The following is a 17,030-nucleotide window of genomic DNA, read 5'->3' as shown; positions in this document are numbered from 1 at the left end:
CCATCAATGTAAAGATAAGATCATATATAAACTCACACACATACATACATACATACATACATACATACATACATACATATCTAAACACACACACACACACACACACACACACACACACACACACACACACACACACACACACACACACACACACACACACACACCATATAATGTTTTTAATATATGAAAATCAGGGATCCCCAAAATGAAATTGTAGGACCTCTCATGGGTTCATGAACACATTCAGGTATGGATTATAATCATACTTACCGACATTCTGGCTGCTCTCTGCGGGAGAGAGCAGCCAGGTCGGCTCAACAGGTGGGCCGGGGTGCGCTGTGATGTAAGGAGGGGGTGGGCCGGAGGTGGACCGGGGGCGGAGCAAGGGTGGATTGGGGCGAGGTTACTGTGATGCCTCCTTTAAGCCACACCCCCCACTCTGTAATGCCGCGATCACCGGCATTACACTGCAGGGGACGTGGCTATGATGATGCGATTCAGCAAGAATCGCGCCATCGACTGCCCGGACTGCCCACTTTACACACATAGTGGGCGGACGGGCAGGGGGGACCCCTCAAATCGGGAGACTTGCCTGCCCTTCTGGGGGGCCGGGAGGGTCACACAATTTTCGGGAGCCTCCCGGCCATTACGGGAGAGTAGGCAAGTATGATTATAATGTGATTTAGGGTAAAAAAAGGGAAACAAGACATTGACATAGAAGGTTTGTTGACACATTTGTATTGTGAGGTCTTGTACATACTGGTTTTCTATATTACACTGACTACTTACACAGTGCACAGAATATTAGATTGGTACAGGATTGTTTTACATAAAATAAAGCACATAAAAAAAATCAAGGCAATATTGATATGTTTAGAAATGCCACAGTTAGGCCTTGCATTTGTCATGTTTGTTAGTTGTGGGGGAGAGAGGGTTAAAATGTTATTTAGCAGGTATAGGGGTCTATTTACTAAGCATTGGATGAAGATAAAATGGACGGAGATAAAATACCAGCCAATCAGCTCCTAACTGCCATGTCACAGGCTGTGTTTGAAAAATAACAGGAGGTGACTGGTTGGTACTTTAACTCCAGCCACTTTATCTCCATCCAAGGTTTAGTAAATAGACCCCTTAGTTTGTTGTTTTACATCCAGTCAGAATATTTTGTATGAGGTACTACAGAGACTATATAGTTGAGGGCAGCTGTGTTGGTGTCCTTGGTTACTGGAACCTCTCTCCTGTCCATCTCCAATTTGTTTTATGTTTATTTCTGTGCAGTGTGTTGGGCTCTGTCTGCCCCTGGTTTGTTGGGAGCTGATTGGGAAGAAAAGCATTATTGTCAGCAGACAAATACTGTATTGAGCAGGAAGCGTTTGCAGAGTACTGAATAGGCTAGTACAGTAGGCTAGTTACAAATTTGTTAAATAAAATGTTTAAGTCTCTGTGTGCTGTTACTATTACTAGTATAAGTAGTAATAGTTACTATAAACCAAGCCTTTTGTATGCCAAGAGGAAATCATCAGCCAATAGGCAGCTTAATGCTCAAACAGTATACTACAGGGTGTGAATGCGAGGTGCACTGGCAATGGGTCAAGGAGCAGAGCTGTGTGTGAGGGTCAGGGAGCAGAGCTGTGTGTGAGGGTCAGGGAGCAGAGCTGTGTGTGAGGGTCATAAAGTAGAGGTGTGTGAGGGTCAGGGAGCAGAGCTGTGTGTGAGGGTCAGGGAGCATAGTGGTGTGTGAGGGTAAGGGAGGAGAGCTGTGTCTGAGGGTCAGGGAGCAGAGTGGTGTCTGAGGGTCAGGGAGCAGAGTGGTGTGTGAGGGTCAGGGAGCAGAGCTGTGATCAGGGAGAAGAGCTGTGATCAGGGAGAAGAGCTGTGAGGTGTGTGAGTGCCAGGAAGCAGAGTAGTGAGTGAGGGTCAGGGTGCAGAGATGTGTGTGAGGTTCAAGGAGCAGAGCTGTGTGTGATGGTCAGGGAGCAGAGCTGTGTCTGAGGGTCAGGCAGAAGACGTGTGTGAGGGTCAGAAAGTTGAGCTGTGTGAGGGTCAGGGAGCAGAGCTGTGTCTGAGAGTCAGGGAGCAGAGTGGTGTGTGAGGGTCAGGGAGCAGAGTTGTGTGTGAGGGTCAGGGAGCAGAGTTGTGTGTGAGGGTCTGGGAGCAGAGTTGTGTGTGAGGGTCTGGGAGCAGAGCTGTGTGTGAGGGTCTGGGAGCAGAGCTGTGATCAGGGAGAAGAGCTGTGAGGTGTGTGAGGGTCAGGAAGCAGAGTGGTGTGTGAAGGTCAGGGTGCAGAGATGTGTGTGAGGTTCAAGGAGCAGAGCTGTGTGTGAGGGTCAGGGAGCAGAGCTGTGTCTGAGGGTCAGGGAGAAGACTTGTGTGAGGGTCAGGGAGCAGAGCTGTGTGTGAGGGTCAAGGTGCAGAGCTGTGTGTGAGGATCAGGGAGCAGAGCTGTATGTGAGGGTCAGGGAGCAGAACTGTGTGTGAGAGGGTCAAAGAGTAGAGGTGAGGGTCCTGGAGCAGAGCTTGTCCTCATCCCACTCTCTCTTTCATGACCTTACCTCTCTATCAGCGCAGCAGAAGCATGGTGTTGGGTGACGGAGTGTGGTACTACACGTGGCTGCCCACCCACACACAAACACCCAGTCTACAACCTGCCTGCCTGAGACCCTGGCCCTGAGGAGAAGACCAGTCACACAGGCAGTCCCATATCTCAGCCTCTGCAACAGCACAGCACGGAGGTAGAAGCAGTCTGGAAGAGCCCAAGATCAGCCCGGGGAAAGGAGATCTGTGTGCTGACCCCCAGCAAGCAGAGCTGGCCCTAACCAATATGATGCCCTAGACAAGATTTTGGATGGAGTCCCCTAGCACCGCTGCTGGTTCTGCCTCTGACCCTGCACCCCTTTCCCAGCACCATCACCCCTCACCCATAGCAGTCCTCATTTTGGTGCTCCTACCCACTATATTTTAAATAGGAACAGTGCGCACATATTTGGTGCACAGCCCAAAAAGGGGTGTGTTCTTGCTGGGAAGGGGCATGGCCACACAATAGTACCCCAAATTCAAATTACGCCACACAGTAGTGCAACTTTATTCAAATTTTATCATGTGATAGTGTCCCTAATTCACATTACATCACACAGTGGTACCACTTTACCTTATATACGTTACTCCTCACAGTAGTGCCCCTATTCACATTACATCACACGGAATTGCTCCTTATTCACATTACACCACACCATATTGCTCTTTATTCACATTAGACCACACAGTAATGCCCTTTCTATATGTTACGCCATACAGTAGAGCACCTTATACACATAATGCCACACATTATTAATGCATTAATACACATAATACCACGCAGTAATGCCCCTTACAGATGACACATTATTAATATCCTTACAAACATAATGCACCTTACACATTATGCCAACCTTTATTAATGACCTTATGCACATTAAGTCCTCTACACATATGCCGCACATTATTAATGCCCTTATACACATAATGACACACATAATGGGGGTAATTCTGAGTTGATCGCAGCAGCAAGTTTGTTAGCAATTGGGCAAAACCATGTGCACTGGAGGGGAGGGGGGCAGATATAACATTTGCAGAGAGAGTCAGATTTGGGTGGGTTATTTTGTTTCTGTGCAGGGTAAATACTGGCTGCTTTATTTTTACACTGCAATTTAGATTTCAGTTTGAATACACCCCACCCAAATCTAACTCTCTCTGCACATGTTATATCTGCCCCTCTTGCAGTGCACATGGTTTTGCTCAATTGCTAACAAAATTGCTGCTGCGATCAACTCAGAATTAGGCCCATTGTCCCTTTCACATATGCCACACATTATTAGTGCATTTATACACATGACAAACATAATGCTCCTTACACATATGCCGTACATGACTGCACAACCAACCCACCCGCACTAAGCACTCACATTGCGCTAACACTGTGACCTCTGCCTCTGCTTGGATACAGATGTGTCCTCATACATCTTGCCTCAAGACGCCATGCAGCAGGAGATGCCTGGCATGAGTCAGGTGGCGGCTCTGCTAACATGGGGCACCTTTTTTTAATGAAAATGAGTCTTATTTGCATTACTATGAGGCTAGGATGCACAAGCAGCCTCTGTTGATTAAAATTATATGCGACATGCCTTTATTCTGTGTGCAACTGTGACTGTATCCGCATACGAAATGCTACGTTATAGTGATTTGCAGGAATACACTGTAATGTGTCACTTCATATGCAGATACAGCCGCAGTCACACACAGAATATAGGCATGCCGCATATCATTTAATCAGCAGAAGATGCTTGTGACCTTAGGCATACCAAACGTCCTAGGCATTTGCCTAGTTTGCCTATGCATATAATATTTTTAATATATGAAAATCAGGTATCCCCAAAATGAAATTGTAGGACCTCTCATGGGATCATGAGCACATTCAGGTATGGATTATAATGTGATTTAGGGTAAAAAAGGGGAACAAGACATTGACATAGAAGGTTTGTTGACACATTTGTATTGTGAGGTCTTGTACATACTGGTTTTCTATATTACACTGACTACTTACACAGTGCACAGAATATTAGATTGGTACAGGATTGCACCCCACTTTTTTTTTTCTTCATAAAATAAAGCACATAAAAAAATTCAAGGCAATATTGTATGTTTAGAAATGCCACAGTTAGGCCTTGCATTTGCCATGTTTGTTAGTTGCAGGGGAGAGAGGGTTAAAATGTTATTTAGCCGGTATAGGGGTCTATTTACTAAGCATTGGATGAAGATAAAGTGGAATACACTGTAATGTGTCACTTCATATGCAGATACAGCCGCAGTCACACACAGAATATAGGCATGCTGCATATCATTTAATCAGCAGAAGCTGCTTGTGACCCTAGGCATACCAAACGCCCTAGGCATTTGCCTAGTTTGCCTATGCCCGGCTCTGCTAGCCAGGGTGAGTGTGGGTGTATAATAGCTAACTGTCTCTCTCTCTCTCTCTCTCTCATCCTCACCTCTCTCTCTCTTTCTTCTCCTCTCCTCTCTCTTGTCCTCACCTTACACACACACATACAGTACATATATATGTGCACAGGAATATATATATATATATATATATATGTATACCCCAACAAATAGAAAACCACAGCACTCGCCACCCCAGAAGCGGGGTGCAGTATCCGCACTTGCCACTAATAGGGTGGGGTGCATGTAGCCCATGGCCACCTACTCAAAAATATAGAAACAGAGAGTTCAGCACTCACCAAAATAAGCTCACTAAACCTCACAACATCAATGAATAAATGGATAAATGATGGGGGTTTAGTTAGTGAATTGGCCAATGCACGGAAGCCTGCAAACCGCTCGCCAAGGTACCCCACCTTCATGAATAGACCATCGGTCAAACGCAGCTGTTTGTTCATACAACACAGGAATTTACTATTCATCCGTATTTGGGTGTTAGTCTCTGAATGCTCAAGTGCGGGTGTATTTTTTTGCGAATCGTTAAGAAAAGCAGCAAAAAAATAAACCTGCTTTTTCCAGGCGAGTTTGGATAATCATGCACGTATCAGTGAGATCTGTGCATGGTTATCTATGGGAAAGGGTCTGGTTAGAGTAAAAAAAAAATTAAAAAATTTGCGTGGGGTCCCCCATCCTAAGCATAACCAGCCTCGGGCTTTTTGAACCGGTCCTGGTTGTAAAAGTACAGGGGGAAAATTGACAGGGGTTCCCCCATATTTTAACAACCAGCACCGGGCTTTGCGACTGGGTATTATTTTTGTAGTAGATCTACAGGTACCAGCGGGCCAGTTCCCCCCCCCCCGCATGCTGGTACTTGTGGTTCTCCAAGTACCAGCTTGCAGGGGAGGCTTGCTGGGACTTGTAGTTCTGCTACAAAAAACCAATATTCTTTTTTTTTTTTTTTTTTTTACACAAAAGGCTATCAGCCTTCCTTCCACCGCCCTTGGATGGGGGGACAGCCTCGGGCTTCACCCCTGGCCCTTGGATGGCTGGAGGGGGGGACCCCTTGATTTAAGGGTCCCCACTCCTCCAGGGTACCACGGCCAGGGGTGACTAGTTGGTGATTTAATGCCAGGGTTGCCGGGACCAATATAAAAGTGTCCCCCGGCTGTGGCATTATCTCTCTGACTAGTGGAGCCCGGTGCTGGTGGAAAAAATACGGGGGATCCCCTATGTCTTTTGTCCGCCATATTTTTTGCACCAGGACCAGGCACAGAGCCCGGTGCTGGTTGTTAAAATATGGGGGAACCCTGTCAATTTTTTCCCTGTATTTTTACAACCAGTACCGGCTCAAAGAGCCCGAGGCTGGTTATGCTTAGGAGGGGGGCCCCACGCAATTTTTTTTATGTTTTTAACCCATTCTGCACTGCTCACAATGCACACAATGAAGCCCTGCGAGGATCTCACAGATCCGGCCGGGATTCCTTGTGTTTTGTCAGGCAGTGTTATACTAATCACTCCCGTAAAACACTGCCTGACATTACGAATCACATAGACATCCGAAAATACGAATGTAGAAAACTCGGCAGCTTAGTAAAAGACCGTATCAGGATTCAAAAAGTTGCAGTAAAATGCACCCGATACCATTCAAGATCAAACACCCTTAAAAACGGCTAAAACACGAATATTAGTAAATATACCCCTAGGTCGACAGCACTTAGGTTGACGCCTATTGTTCGACAGTGACTGGGTCGACACAGCCATTATGTCGACATGAACAAGGTTGACATGAGTTTTTCACTTTTTTTCTTTTTTGAACTTTTTCATACGTTCCGATCAACATGGACTACGATTGGGAACAGTAACCTGTGCCAAGTGCAGTGGTAGCGGAGCACCACTTAATACTTTAGCTCATTTGAAATACTTACCATTGACCACAACTCTCTTTTCTCTATTTTCCAACCAATTTTTGACACAAGTACAAATTGTGTTACCTAGACCAAGCTATGTTAGTTTATGTATCAGCCTCATGTGCAGCATTGTGTTAAAGACTTTAGCAAAATCTAAACATATCACATCCACTGCGTTACCCTGGTCTAAGTTCGCACTTTCTTCCTCATAGAAGGAAGCTGTACATGTTATATCTGCCCCACCTGCAGTGCACATGGTTTTGCCCACTAGCTAACAAATTTGCTGCTGAAATCAGGTCTGAATTAGGCCTAATATACCTTTTAAAATTTTCCCCACTATAGATGTCAGACTTACCGGTCTATAATTCCCAGGATTGGTTTTGTTTCCCGTTTTAAATAATGGCACTACTTCTGCTATTCGCCAGTCCTTTGGTACCAATCCAGATGTAATTGAATCACTGAAGATTAAATATAAAGGCCTTGTTATATCTGAGCGGGATGCGGTTAAGATCCCGCTGGCCGGAATCCCGGCAGTCGGAATACAGACACTGGAATCCCGACCGGCACAATCCCGACATATTCTCCCTCTGTGGGTGTCCACGACACCCATAGAGGGAGAATAAATTAGTGTGCCGAGTGTAGCGAGGCACCGTGCCCACAGTGTGCCGAGCGCAGCGAGTCCGCAAGGGGCTGCATTGCACTCGCCCTCCTGTCGGGATTGTGCTGGTCAGGATTCCAGTGTTGGTATTCCGACCACTGGGATCCCATCCAGCAGGATTTCGGACTGATCCCATCTGAGTTTAGCTCCATTAAAACTCTCATGTAAAATCTATCCATGCCAGGAGATTTGTTAGTCTTAAATTCTCTTACGTCCTACGCAGTGCCGTAACTAGGCATTTTAGCGCTGTGTGCAAGAAACGACATTGGCGCCCCCCATGCAAGACAGGGGCAGTGCGCACCTTAGGCGCGCACAAAATATCTAGGGGCGTGGCCACAAAATAATACCAATTCATACTACGGTGCACAATAGTCTCCATTATTCAAATTACGCTGCACGGTAGCACCACTACACCAGGTAGAACCCATTTTACACATTACAGCAGACAGTCCCCCTTTTTACACACTATGGCAGACAGCGTCCCCTTTTTACACATTACGGCAGACAGCGTCCCCTTTTTACACATTACGGCAGACAGCGTCCCCTTTTGACACATTACGGCAGACAGAGTCCCATTTTTTACATATTACGGCAGACAGCGTCCCCCTTTTTACACATTGCGGCAGACAGGATAGAGAAATAGAGATAAAGAGATTGAGAGAGACAGACAGACACACACACACACACACACACACACACACACACACACACACACAGAGAGAGATACTTACCATCTCTCCCAGCTGGCAGTCAGGCTCCTCGTGGCTCGTGCTGGCAGCTCCGGATGCAGAGGAGAAGGAGAAGGAGGGAGGGGGACTGGAGCCGCAGCAGCGCTATGTCATTGGTAGAGGCACCGCTGCAGCTGTCCCCTCTCTTTCCGTATTGGCTGCCCGGCGCTGCAGTGAATGCTGGGATGAAGGAACCGCATCCCAGGATTCATAGCAGCGCCGGGCAGCCAATACGGAAGGAGAGGGGACTGCTGCTGTGGCACTACTACCAATGACATAGCGCTGCTGTGGCTCCAGTCCCCCTCCCTCCTCCTCCTTCTCCACTGCCACTGGCGCTGCTCTCTCCCCAACAGCGCAGCGCACACAGCAGAGGCGGCATGTAATGAGTCAATTTGACTCATTACATGCCGCTGGCTACTGCGCCCTCAGGGCAACTGTGCTGTGCGCCAGGCACACCTGGCACACACGTAGTTATGGCCCTGGTCCTAGGGGCTACTGGGAATCCATGTAGTACCATGTGGTATAGATGGGTCCACTAGGAGCCATGGGCACTATAGAAGTTTGATTGTGTGTGCTAGCTCCTCTCTCTATGCCCCTCCCACCAGACTCAGTTTAGAAAATGTGCCCGGAGGAGCCGGTCACATCTCTGGAAGCTCCTGAAGAGTTTTCTAGATTTATTTTTAAAGTTTGTTATTTTCAGGCAGGACTGGATGGCACCGGCCTGCCTGCTTCGTGGGACTCCTGTAGACTGCCTTTTAGCGACACACGCTTATTTGTTACCCAGCTGTGCATTGAACTGTGCTTTTAATACGTTGCCCTAGCAATGCCTCTTAAATATTGGATGACACTGCTCAGAGCAAAAAGGTGTAAAGTCGTTATATATTTAAACAAGTAATGAAGTGGACATTACAATTGTGAACTGTTCACTTTACTTACATAATGGATGGACTCTCAAATTTTTAAACATCTAACGACCTCACATGTTCAAATAGACCACGTGTGGAGCTTGCCTTACGGAGTTTTACAATCAAAAGCAAAGAGGGATACAATGTTTTAAGGGAGCTTCTTAGTGTGTAATTCATTTGTTACAAACTTAAATCAAAGCTACTAATGTTTAGAGTGCAGAGGTAATATCATTAGTCACTTTTTAAAGTTACAGGATATTTGGTTTTATTTATAATATCGTGTTAATTATTTTTTAATAAACTGTAGTAATAGTTTCAACGACAGCGCTTCTCTGTGTTTTTTTTACCATTTTTATGATATTTTTTAAGGATCAGCACCTCAATTTGTGAAGCTGCAGTCAGTGATAAGTATTTTAGGAATAATAGTTTCTCATAGCCAGTGTACTAGCGCCCACTTTTATCATTTTCCTGAGGGAACTATTTGCAAGCACCACCACGGCGAGCGTACATTCCTGCAGCACGTCGCCACCCCTAACAGAGCCAGAAGAATGAAGAGTGGTGAGTACTGAGCCGGCGTACCGGTTAGTAGGTCGCCGGGCTTTATGGTGGCATGAAGCTACGGAGACGCACGGCGTCTATACGGGGCAGACTAAGTACACTGTAGTGTACACAATATCCAGACTGGCAGTACAGCCATAAAAAGGGGAATGTCTCCATTTTATGCACACAAACACATAAGCTAGTATAAAGAATAGCGGGAGACCACGCGCCATTGAAGGGGTGGGGCTTCACTATAAGCAGATCCAGCAGCTCACAAGTGCCATTTTCCCTACTGAAGCTGACACAGACTCTGACTGACAGGGATGCGCAGTCTCCAGTTTATCTCAGCGGAACCAGGGGTTATAGCAGGGGGCAGCGGTTTACTAGTGTACTAAGTCCCTAATCTAGGTACTGCGGCCTGGCTAAGCTTGGCATTAGTGATAAGGGCGCTCTGTGCTGGTTCCATACTCTCTCTGTGTCTCTCTGGAAGGGCTCTTTGTGGATTAGTTGTGCTTTTAACTTTTTCCTGTGTGTGTGGTGTCACTACTGCAGTATGTCAGGCAAAGAGTATGTTTCATGTAAGGCACAGTGTTCCTCTTCTCTAGGGGGTTCACTAGCGTGTACTCAGTGTAGTATCCCTTCCCAGGCTAGTGGGGCAGAGCCAGCATGGCTGGACTCCATTAGGGGAATGATTTCCACCATTTCTACAAAATTATCTCATAATGAGAAAGAGACGCAATACTTAAGGCAATCTATGGATGAGTAAAAGGACTCAGTACCCAGACCAGCGTCTCAGTCCTCTACCATTTGTTCGCAAAAATGTACTTTTGCCCATATCCTCCATTCTGACTCTGATAGTGAAGGGTCAGAAATGGAGGAAGGTGAGGTGGACACTGAGGTAGGGGAGGGTACTCTGTCACAGGGTGTAGAGGCTCCCATAGATTATATCAGAGAAATTCTAAATATCCCTGATAAGGTGACAGAGGAGAGCGAGGAATCTTACTTTAATATTACGAAAAAAATCCTCAGCCACTTTTCCTGTTTCAAAGGAACTAAATACCCTGTTTGAAGAACCATGGGTTAATCCCGATAAGAAATTTCACATTCCTAAGTGGTTATTATCATCTTTTCCTTTTCCTCCTGAGGATAGGAAAGAATGGGAAAATCCACCAATAATGGATGCGTCAGTCTATAGGCTCTCACATAAAATTGTTTTACCTATCCTTGGTGCAGCCTTCCTAAAAGATGCGGCTGATCGCAAGATTGAGACTATACTCAAATCTTTGTATACTGCTGCTGGAGTGGCCCAGAGACCCACTATAGCATGTGGGTGGATTACAAGAGCCATTGCTAAATGGTCAGGTAATTTAATTGAGGGGTTAGACACCTTCCTACAAGAGGAAATTGTTTTGCTCCTGCAACAAATACAAGACTTTATGGTGGAAGCCATAAAAGAGATAGGTTTGCTTAATGCAAGCACTATAGCTATGGCAGTGTTGGCACGCAGAGGTTTATGGCTACGTCAGTGGACTGCTGATGTGGACTCCAGGAAAGGAGTGGAAGGTCTACCTTTCACAGGAGAGGCTTTATTTGGAAATGAACTCGACAAATGGATCTCCCAAACTACTGCGGGTAAGTCCACATACCGACCTTCGGCAGCTCCGCCAGCAAGGAAGGCCTATTCAGGACCTAATCTACAGTCCTTTCGGACTGCCAAGTTTAGGGGCAAGGCTAGAGGTTCTTCTACCACAGCCAGAGGTGCTAAAGGTAACCCACGCAAACCAGCGACTGCTGGTTCACAGGAACAGGACTCAGGTGCCTGGAAGACAGGAGGGTGGGAGCCAGGCTAAAATTCTTCAGTCACATCTGGACAATATTTTGCCAGGATCCCTGGGTCATAGACCTTATATCCCAGGGCTACCGACTGGAGTTCCAGGAGCTCCCACCTCCCAGATTCTTCAAATCAGGCTTACTAGTTTCACAAGTAAACTTACACGATGCCATTCAAAAACGGTTACAGGCCTAGGTCATTGTTCCAGTTCTACCTCATCTACAAAACAAGGGATACTATTCCAGCTTGTTTGTAGTATCGAAACTGGATGGTTCAGTAAGACCGATTCTGAACCTCAAGTCATTGAACCCGTACTTACGAGTGTTCAAATTCAAGATGGAGTCGTTGAGGCTGGTAATCTCAGGTCTGGAGGAGGGTAAATTCCTAGCATCTCTGGATGTCAAGGATGCGTACCTTCACATTCCAATCTGGCCACCTCATCAGGCTCATCTACAGTTTGCACTGCAAGACTGCCACTACCAGTTTCAGGCCCTGCCATTTGGTCTCTTCACGGCACCGAGGGTGTTCACCAAAGTGATGGCAGAGATGATGATGTTCCGCAGACAGGGAGTGAACATCGTTCCGTACTTGGAAGATCTTCTGATAAAGGCACCGTCCAGGGAACAGTTGTTGGAGAACATTGCCCTCTCAACCAGACTACTCCTGGATCATGGGTGGATTCTGAACCTGCAAAATCTCACCTAGAACCAACACAGAGGCTTCAGTTGCTGGGAATGGTACTGGACACAGAGTCTCAGAAAGTATTCCTTCCCTTGGAAAAGGCAATGATAATCCAGTCGATGATTCGGGCCACCTTGAAGCTGACCCAAATCTCAGTGCATCTCTGCATACGCCTTCTGTGGAAAATGGTGGCTTCTTACGAAGCAATTCCGTACGGAAGGTTTCATGCGCAACCCTTCCAGCTGGATCTGTTGGACAAATGTTCCGGATTGATTCATCACATGCACCAGAAGATTCATCTGTCACCAAAAGCCAGGATCTCCCTCCTGTTGTGGCTACAGACTTCTCACCTAGTCGAGGGTCGGAGGTTCAGAAGTGGATTCTGCTAACCACAGATGCTAGCCTAAGAGGTTGGGGAGCAGTCACCCAGGGGGTACAGTTTCAGGTAAGATGGTCAAGTCAGGAAGTCACCCTTCCAAGAAAAATCCTGGAACTCAGGGCTATCTACAATGCCCTTCTGCAGGCCTCATCTCTTCTTCAGAATCAGGCCATTCAGGTCCAGTCAGACAATGTGAAGGCAGTAACGTACTTAAACCGACAGGGCAGAACGAAAAGCAGAGCCGCAATGTTAGCGGTGTCAAGAATTCTCCTCTAGGTGGAAAAACACACAGTGACCTTCATTCCGGGAGTAGACAACTGGGAAGCAGACTTCCTCAGCAGACATGATCTGCACCCGGGGGAATGGGGCCTCCAACCGGATGTGATCCGGTGGTTAACACGTCGGTGGGGTATCCACAAATCGGCATGATGGCCTCTTGACTCAACAAGAAGCTCAAGCAATATTACCTTGGGATCGCAACTTGGTATTGCAGTTCCTTCAGTCAGACTGGTTTGAACTATTGCAGTAGGTAGATGTAAAGTACCTTATGTAGAAGACCGTCACACTGTTGGCCTTGGCTTCAGCAGGATGTGTGTCAGAGCTTGGGGCGTTGTCTCACAACAGCCCCTACTTAATTTTCCATGAGGACAGAGCTGAACTCAGGACTCATCAGCAATTTCTTCCTAAGGTGGTGGCCGCGTGTCACATCAACCAACCTATTGTGGTTCCAGCTGTTACGGACACCTCTGCTACTTCAAAGTCCTTGGACATTGTACGAGCTCTGAAGGTGTATGTAAAGTGAACTGCTCGTCACAGGAAATCGGACTTGCTGTTCATTCTGTATGATGCCAACAAGATTGGGTGTCCTGCTTCAAAGCAGTCAATTGCATGCTGGATCAGGCGCACTATCCATCATACTAATTCCACGGCAGGTTTGTCGATTCTGAAATCTATTCAAGCCCACTCTACTAGGTCGGGGGGTTCCTCTTGAGCGGCTGCCTGGGGTGTCTCGGCTTTACAGCTCTGCTGGCAGCAACTTGGTTGGGTTTGAACACGTTTGCTAAGTTTTACAAGTTCGATACTTTGGCCTCTGAGGACCTTCAGTTTGGTCAATCGGTTCTGCAGGAACCTCATCACTCTCCCACCTGGCTTGGGAGCTTTGGTACTTCCCCATGGTACTAAATGGTAAATCCTTTTCTCATAGTCCGCAGGGGATACTGGGCGCCTGCCCGGTGCTTCGTTCTTCCTGCTCTGTTACTTGGTTGAGTAATGTTGTTTGGTTCAGCTGTAGCTGTACCTGTTTGCAAGTTTGGATAGCATGGCTTTTCGCTTGTTCTGGTTGTGCTGGTTCGAATTCTCACCACTTTCCTTTTCAATATCCTTCTCTCAAAGTATGTCCATATCCTCATTCCCTAGACTGAGTCTGGTGGGAGGGGCATAGAGGGAGGACCCAGCACACACAATCAAACTTCTATAGTGCCCATGGCTCCTAGTGGACCCTTCTATACCCCATGGTACTGAATGGATTCCCAGCATCCCGTACAGACTACGAGAAAAGGATTTACCAGTAGGTAATTAAAATCCTAACGGACTAAATCTTCGCTCAACCGAATATTGAGTTACCGGCATTACCAATTACGTTATTATATAGTATTCTCACCATTTTGTCCTCTCTAGTAAAAACCAACATAAAAAAATTTATTGAATTTTTCTGCTTTTTCTTTGTCGTCAATAATCAGAACGCACAACTCACTTTTTAATGGTCCTATAGTAGCCTTTTTTAGATTGATTAACTTAAATAACTTTTTGGGGTTTGTTTTGCTTTCCTTTGCAATTTAGTTTTCGTTATGTATTTTCACAGTTCTGATTTCCTTTTTACATTTTTGTTACATTACTTATAGTAGAGGAATGATCCCATATTCTCATCTGACTTGAATTCTTTAAAAGAACAACTCTGTTTTCCCATTTCTACTCTTACCTTCTTGTTAAGCCACATCGGATTATATTTTGTACACTTGCCTTTGCTGCCTGTGGGTATGAACTCATGCATATATATTTCTTGGAACAATTTAAAAGCGTCCCACATTTCAATACTGTTCTTTCCCTTACGACAATGGGGGTGATTCAGACCTGATCACTCGCTAGCTGTTTTTTGCAGTCCTGTGTTTGCACAGTCGCCACCCACTGGGGAGTTTATTTTAGCTGTGCAAGTGTGCGATCGCATGTGCAGCTGAGCGGTGCAAAAAGACCTTGTTCAGTTTCTGAGTTGCCCAGGAGTCACTCAGCCGCTGCAATCACTTCAGCCTGTTCGGGGCCGAAATTGATGTCAGACACCCGTCCTGCAAATGCTTGGACACGCCTGCGTTTTTCCAACCACTCCCTGAAAACGGTCAGTTGCCACCCACAAACGCCTTCTTCCTGTCAATCTCCTTGCGATCGGCTGTGCAAATGGATTCTTCGTAAAACCCATCCCACAGCAACGATCTGCTTTGTACCCGTGCGACATGCCTGCGCATCGCAGTGCATACGCATGCGTAGTTCTGACCTGATCGCAGTGCTGCAAAAAACACTAGCGGGCGATCAGGTCTGAATTCCCCCACTGTGTCCCAATCTACGTCCTTTAGAGCATTCCTAAGCATAGTAAAGTTTACCGTCCTAAAATTAAAACGTTTTAGACAAGCTCTTACATTGCTGCTTATGGAAACTTATTTCAAATGAGACCATATTATGATTGCTGTTACCCAATGTCTCCCATACCTTGATATTTGACATTACCTCCACATTATTTGTTATTACTATGTCCAGCATACCTCCCAACATTTCTTCTTTACAAAGCGCTCTCCTGAAAAGGGGGTGTGGCCTAAGAAAATGGGCGTGGCTTCGCGGGAGTACCCGCAATCGCGAGCCACGCCCCCATTTTCGTCACTGAGGGGGCATGCCCAGCGCTCTGTGAGCCGCTGGCATGCCCCCTCTCCCTCTGACTTCAGTGAATAGATGCTGTGCGCATGCGCACAGCGTCTATTCACCGCTGCTCTGCTAAGCAGGGCAGCGGGTGACAGAGCCTCCCAACTGCCCCCCCCCCCCACCGTGGGACATTGTGGCCCGCAGGTGGGACAGCGGGACAGTCCCCAAAAAACGGGACTGTCCCATGAAAATCGGGACAGTTGGGAGGTATGGGTCCAGTACGTTCCTATTTCTAGTTGGTTCCTTAATTACTTGGGACAAATAGTGATCTTTTATTAAGGGTACAAACCTATTACCTCTAGCTGTATCACATGACTCATTTTTCCAGTTTATGTCTGGCTAATTGAAATCCTCCATAGTGTAATTAACACTTCCCCCATTCGTGCAGCCTTCTCTATTTGCAGTGGTGGCTCCAGAGGTATTTTAATTTTGTCATTTGCAGCCACTACTGCTAAATTTTCCAAATACAGTAGTTGTGAAATTTTAACTCCAGACTTGCCCTCATTATGGAGATTTCTTTGGTCTGCACTGATACAGACGTGTCCCGCTACAGCTGTGCTGCGTATAGCAGCTTGCTGTAGCAGGATTGCTATGTGAACACATCTCACCTGGCGTGTGCGCATAACCGTCAGCTACCTTTGAAGTGTATATATAGCAGGAGCACTATGCTGCAAGTTGTGTGCTGCGATGGCCACTAAGTGGGAAGACACATCTGTAAACGGCACGAACATGCACCACTTCAGATACACATGGGGCCTAATTCAGATCTGATCGTAGCAGAAAATTTGTTAGCTAATGGGCAAAACCATGTGCACTGCAGGGGGGGCGCAGATATAACATGTGCAGAGAGAGTTAGATTTGGGTGGGGTGTATTCAAACTTAAATCTGAATTGCAGCGTAAAAATAAAGCAGCCAGTATTTACCCTGCACAGAAACAATATAACCCACCCAAATCTGACTCTCTCTGCACATGTTATATCTGTCCCCCCTGTAGTGCACATGGTTTTGCCCATTAGCTAACAAGTTTGCTGCTACGATCAAATCTGAATTAGGCCCATGGTCGTCCATGGCTTTTACCTTTATACAAACATCCAGTTGTTTTAAATTTCTTGTGCCAATTGTAGATGGATTGTCTAGCCGGAGGTTATTTCCCGAATCGTGTTCCAAAATGTCATTACACAACTACAGTACAGTATAACGGAACCAGTTTTTCTTCATTTGATCACACAAAAAAGCATCTTCTCCACAGCATTTGTGGCCATGTTTCCTGACTGTCAGACAATGAACTTTGGGTTGCTTATGTCACCATGGCCTTCTGTAGTTAAAACTTCCACAGTTTTTCTATGAAACTATATATGGTGCATGTACCTTAACTAATTGTTATTTTATAAACTGCTAAAACTATTTCTTTTGTAATGACCATGTACATTCAGCTGGTATTCAGATATTAAATATTGATTAAT

The 17,030-nt window shown here is 46.2% G+C and overlaps 1 protein-coding gene across 2 annotated transcripts in view; it reads right to left on the bottom strand.

The window, feature by feature from the left end:
- Positions 1-17,030, bottom strand: part of LOC135011696 (retinol dehydrogenase 7-like) — a 167,795-nt gene that overhangs the window by 69,981 nt on the left and 80,784 nt on the right. The gene's annotated exons all lie outside the window — the stretch shown is intronic.

The sequence above is a fragment of the Pseudophryne corroboree genome, chromosome 2, assembly GCF_028390025.1.
Source record: "Pseudophryne corroboree isolate aPseCor3 chromosome 2, aPseCor3.hap2, whole genome shotgun sequence".
Taxonomy (NCBI): Eukaryota; Metazoa; Chordata; class Amphibia; order Anura; family Myobatrachidae; genus Pseudophryne; species Pseudophryne corroboree.
The sequence above is the reverse complement of the archived record's forward strand: the minus strand, read 5'-3'. Positions and strand labels throughout refer to the sequence as shown.